Source organism: Cryptomeria japonica, chromosome 5 (genome assembly GCF_030272615.1).
Source record: "Cryptomeria japonica chromosome 5, Sugi_1.0, whole genome shotgun sequence".
Classification (NCBI taxonomy): Eukaryota; Viridiplantae; Streptophyta; class Pinopsida; order Cupressales; family Cupressaceae; genus Cryptomeria; species Cryptomeria japonica.
The window spans coordinates 598,480,443-598,486,442 of record NC_081409.1 but is presented as its reverse complement, the minus strand read 5'-3'; positions in this window follow the sequence as shown (position 1 = coordinate 598,486,442).

Genomic DNA, 6,000 nt, shown 5'->3' with positions numbered 1-6,000 from the left:
ATCGACCACAATCATGATTAAAGATTGTTATCGACAAGACCAAATTCGAAAGCGAGACAAATGAAGAATGCAGAAGAAAGACTCGACGCTCGCAAATGATAAAAACCAAGTGCGTGACATAGGAGAAATGTTAATGCGACGCAAAATCCTAAAATGAGGCAATGCGCAAATGTTAAAGTATGATCCCGCAAGCGTTGACCATTTTTAGGTGTCTACATTTTGCCCCTCTTTGAGACAATGCGATTTTAAGCGTTGTTTCAAAGAACAGTAATGAAAATGCCCTAGACAATAACAATGATATATGCATGCCCCCTCGAGGAATTGGCCGGAAACATCCAGAAAAGAGGCCAATTGATCGATAAGAATGACAGAAGATGATAGGTTCGAACGGATCAAACAGACTGCCAAGATTGACGAAAGAAATGTTAGTAAGAAGAAATTAGACAAAGGACAGTTAGAGATGAAGAAAAACTTGCTTTCATGAATGCACATAAGTAGGTGAGAACCTTTATTTAATGTAGCAAAGCGGATGCAGAGCATCATGGCATTGAAGGCCAGAGCTGAAATGCAAATCTTTTTGCAAAAGACAGACACATCGCAAACAAACAGCAATCACAACAAAAAGAAAGGACCATGATCCATCCCGGTCACTCTAAATCACTCAGTGACATCATTGAGAAACATAGGAACATGACCGAAGCCAAAGATAAATCAATAAAAAGATAAGATGCACAAATTCCAACAAATCAAACAAACATCTTGATCTTCATTGTCAAAAGTTGAAAGTGCTGATAGGACGATCATGCTGTCTGGTTTCAGGACATGTGGTACCCCATCTAAGATAGGACATAGTCTGGTTTCAAGTATACCACACCCTGTATAAGACCCATGATAGTGTGCCAAGGACGAATGATTTTGCGGTTGATTGACATGACAAGTGCGATCAGTTTAAATGTCTGGTTTGAGTGAAAAGTTCATCTGTTAACGCGTGATTTCATTAAAGCATAGTGTTGGACTGCATGTCGTTGGAGGGATGCTCAGTGATCTGTCTTATGCACAAAAGGGATATTTTATGATAAAATGCTTGTTTTTGGATTTTAATGTTTTGAAATGTTTTTGTGTTCATTTTTTCAAGACTTTATATGACTTTTTTAGGGAGTTTTTCAGGACATTTTTCAATTTTTAAGAGATTTTTTTCAAGACATTATTTGATTTGTTATGAGATTTTTCAGGACATTTTTCAATTTTTATGAGATTTTCGGGACATTATATGATTTTTAAGAGATTTTTTCAGGACATTTTTCAATTTTTATGAATTATTTCAGGACATTTTTCAATTTTTTATGATTTTGCCCCCAGTGTCTAGCAAGGTAAGGAATATGATAGGTGAATAAATAGGCTTTCTGAAATGATGGTGGATAGAGGGAAGACAAAGGCCTTTTATCATGGAGACAATACGGATGCAATTTTCAAGGGCTATTGCGTGATGGGACAAGAGACTAATATGACAATGTAAAGCAGGAGCATGGCATGAGGGACATGTCAAGAGATGTTTTTGAAACTATGTTTAAATTTTGCGTCCTTATGTTAGATCAAGATCAAGGAATGAAAAAGAGTGTATGGATAGTGATAAGATATGGATAGGATAAGCAAGACCAAGAATGGATAATGGACATGGACTGAAAGTCGGGGTAGGCTAAGGGATAGTGGCATAAAGTTGCAATAAGATAGGTAATATGGATGAAAGGTTATAATAAGCAAATGGATAAAGACCAAAAGCTATGATGGACTAAAAGCTGCAAACAAGATGCATGATGCTCATGACGATCCTCAGCCTTGTCAAGATCAAAGGTGGAAAGACGAAATGGAGATGAGGGACAATAGGATATGAAGGGGTAATGACATGGTATGATAGGATAATGGAACAATGAAGGACAAAAGGATATGATAGGATAAAACCTGCCCCCAAGTGTGGTGTGCAAGAAGTTCATAGATTACGCATGACGCTTGTTTACCAGGTTTTTATCATGGTACTTGCCCAAGGCGCCTATTTGCCAGGTTTTCACCAGTGGACGAATTATTTTTTGCTTTACTTTTTTTTTTTTTTCTCTTTTTTTTTTTCACTTTTTTTTTGTGTTTTGACTTTTTCAAGAGAAGATGGACACATGATAGGGGATGGAAGAAGGACTCAAGCATCTTTTTGTTTGGATAGTAGCCTTGGAAAAAAAAAAAAAATGGACCATGACCTTTAAAAGTATGCTCAAAGACGTTGGTAGGATAAGGACATGGAAAATAAGATGAAACTAAGGCGAGGATTTATGCAAAGGATGGGGTCAAAGGGATGGAAGGATGGAAAATATGAATTGGATAATGGATAGGGTATTGAAAGAATTGGGCTTCAGTGGATGGAAATGAAGGCAAGATCGACATTGGCACACACCTTGAGGGGTGGTGGATTGATGGAGGAAAAATGGATCTCAGATTGTGAGATTTGGATGGAGGAAAGGCTATGGATTTTGGGGCATAAGGGCCCAAAATGGAAGAAGGAGGTGATGGAGGAATAGACTTGGAAAGTTTGGATGGAGGAATAGCAATTTTGGATGCCAATTTTGGTGTTTCTTTAGGCTTTTGTGCTTCAAGAAGCCGCTTAGGGATCCACATGGTTTTTTATTTTTCATGCTTTTGTGGTTCCTTGGAGTGCATTGCTTGCACAAGGGATTTAGGAACCCATATATATTTTGGCTTTTGTCTTTGATTTTTCTCAGTGGGCCTTTGTGGCCTTTTGGATATTTCTTTTTCTTTATAGATCATATTGTTCTTTGTTTTGACATGTCAATTATATTGGACATGTTGATCTTTGAATACATGTGGATTGCTAGACTTATGACGTTTATACTTGGCATCCAAATTGCTTGGAGGGGGAAAGGAATGCATGGATGGATATGAATGAAATGGAGTTATTTTGGATGGATGGAATTTACTCAAGGATGTGTGCCTTTGCTGACCTTGCATAGAGGACGAAGGGATATAAGGACCTAAGATGGATGGAAGGTATGATGGGGAAGGTGTATGTTTGGATTTTGATGGAGGGATACCAACGTCTTGAGAGGGAGTTGTGTAGACATGACCCTTAACATTTTCTTTCATATTGAGAAGTTCTTTCTCATGAAGGTTGACTCCTTTGCCTTTATGAATATCTTGACTTGTAGGATACTCTTTTCTTTGGGAAGAAGACACGAGTCCATTATGAGGTGGATATGATATGAGAGAAATAATGAAATCTTGAAGTGGATCAGATTTCACCAAAGTGGAAGAACCCATTGTGCATGTCGAGGGTTCATGAACATCTTGCACTGACACGTTAGAATCATGAGTGGGATTAGGATCATGAGGGTGATTGGGATCATGTAGTGGACATGGTTCAATGACAGGCTCTTCAAGAGATGGAATGGGAGAAATAATGGGATCATCAAAAGGAATGAGATCTTGGAGTATATATGCTGGATTAGGACATGGAGATGGAGGAACAAGTGGATCTTGTGGAGGATCTGAAGGAATAATTTGATCTTGACAAGGAGGAAGATCATTGGAATCCTCTTTAAAGGTGCTTTGCTCTTGACTTTTAATGGGATCATCAAAAAGGATGGAAGGGATATTTGGAATGTCAATGGGATTTGAAAGGACATTGTGTTCATAAAATGGAAGGGGATCATTTGGGATTGGATGGACTGGGATATCTTGAGCTTGCTTGGAAAATGGAGTGTCAATAGGACTTTGGATAGGATGGAAAATAATAGGGGAATCATTGTGAGTGTCTGGGAACATGGGGTATTGGTCAACAATTGGATGGGATGATAAGATTTTGGGATCTTGATCTTGATCTGTTTTAAGACACGTTTCTTCATGCTCTAAATTATCATCTTGACATGAGGTTGGACTTTGGATATGCATGGAGGATTCTGACAATGAATCAATGTTTTGGCATGAAGGAAATGCACTTTGAACATTTGTGATGGATTCTGGCAAGGAATCAATGCTTGAACATGAGGAAGAGGGACTTCGAATGGGGTCCTCTAAAACAGGTAATGGCAATAAAGTGCATGGTGGCATTGGGTCTTGTATTTCTGAAACATGACAAGGATGTGCATCATGAATTGGATTATTTTGGCAATCAATTATGGATAGCTCTTGGATAATTGCATCCTTGGGTGTATTGTTTGATGAGGACAATATGGAAGGTTCTTGTGAAACTTCTAAATGTGCAGGGATAGATGCCACTGGAGAGTCAATTTGTTTGCGGGGGGATGAGGCATTGCTAGACATCAGTGTATTATCTTGATCTTCTTCAAAGAACTCACTTGGTAGTTTCCTTAAGAGAATTGCAATAAAGCCACCTTTCTTTCGAGGTTTTGACATAGTTGTATATGGAATTTGAACTTGTTTGGCAAGAATTTGGTTCTGGTCTGATGTCATGTTTTGATTTTGAACTAGATGTTGATCAAATTGGTTTGACATGTTCAAAATTTGGCTTGGTGTGTGTTGCAACCTTTGTTTTTGAATGTTTGGTTGTGGTTGTTGACATTGATATGTTGATTGAACTTGAACTTGTTGATATTCCACCATTGGTTGAACCATTTGTTGACATTGTATAGTTGGTTGGACATATTGTTGAAATTGAACCATTGGTTGCGTTGGTTGAATATGTTGAACAATTGGTTGTGATGGTTGAAAATCTGATTGATAGTAAACACCTTGTTCTTGTTGTGGAGGCACGTAATGTTGAAATTGATGTTGTCTCTTTTCTTGAAATTGTTTCATCATCTCTATTTGTGAGAGGAGAGCTGGTATGTCTGATCGTTCAAGAAGAGATCTTACATCAATTGGCTCAATCTTTAGATTTCGACTTGGAAATTTTTGAAACATTTTGGACATTTGTGATCTATTCTTCTCAATGTTTTTCACTCTTTGTTCCAATATCTCCTCTTCTTGAGCTAATTTCTCCTCTAGTTTTTGTATTTGGAGACTTGTTTCATCATAAAAAGTTTGATCAATGTTGCCTTGTTGTTGGGTTGGATATAATTGTGATTGCATTGTCGGTTGATATGTCAAACTTTGTTGCATCATTGGTGCTTGGAACCTTGTTTCAATAGACATGTCACTATGCAATGTTTTTGGGATTTTTCAAGGATAATGTATGATATGCAACTAAATGCAAACTAAATAGATGAAAATGCAATCTATGGCAAGAGTGCAATCTATGTTTTTGGTTGTTTTTGAAGATTTTGACAAACTTTTTGGAATGCAAATCTAAAAGAGACCCTTAGGAAATTGAAATGATGTCTATACCTCAAAGGACAAAAGGACCAAGTGACAAAAGGACAAATGACAAAGTCTCCCCTATATGCTTGGATACTAAGCTAGGTTTGACCAAATGACAATAATGACATAAAGAGAAAAGGCTTGATAAGGTCTAGACTTCTTAACAATGACTTAGGGTTATCAAAGATTTGGATTACTCAAGTATGACAAAACCTAGTTTTGACACTATATGCAAAGGGACAATTACTATGCAAGTGACCCTAATACGATATGATAATGACCTAATCTTAATGAAGGGACCTAGGGTATGCAAATATGAATGTATGACAATGGTATAACTTTAATGCAAGAGGACACATGCAAATGTATGACCCTTATTGATATGCAAAGGAGTATGACTTAGGTGAAACCTAACCTTGCTACTTGACAATGACTTTGCAAAATGCAAACCTAGGATGAACCTAAATGTAAGTGACATGAATGTTGAGACAAGATTTTGAACAATGTTTGACAACCATGTTTGAAGATGCTTTGAACTTTGTTGGATGAAATGTTCTTGTGTTTAACCTTGTTTTGAGTCAATTTGTCTTGTTTTTGAAATGAGATGCAATTCAACTTTTGACAAGTAAAGAAGACAAGATATTTTAACATAGACTCAAGACAATCATGCTCATTCCCACA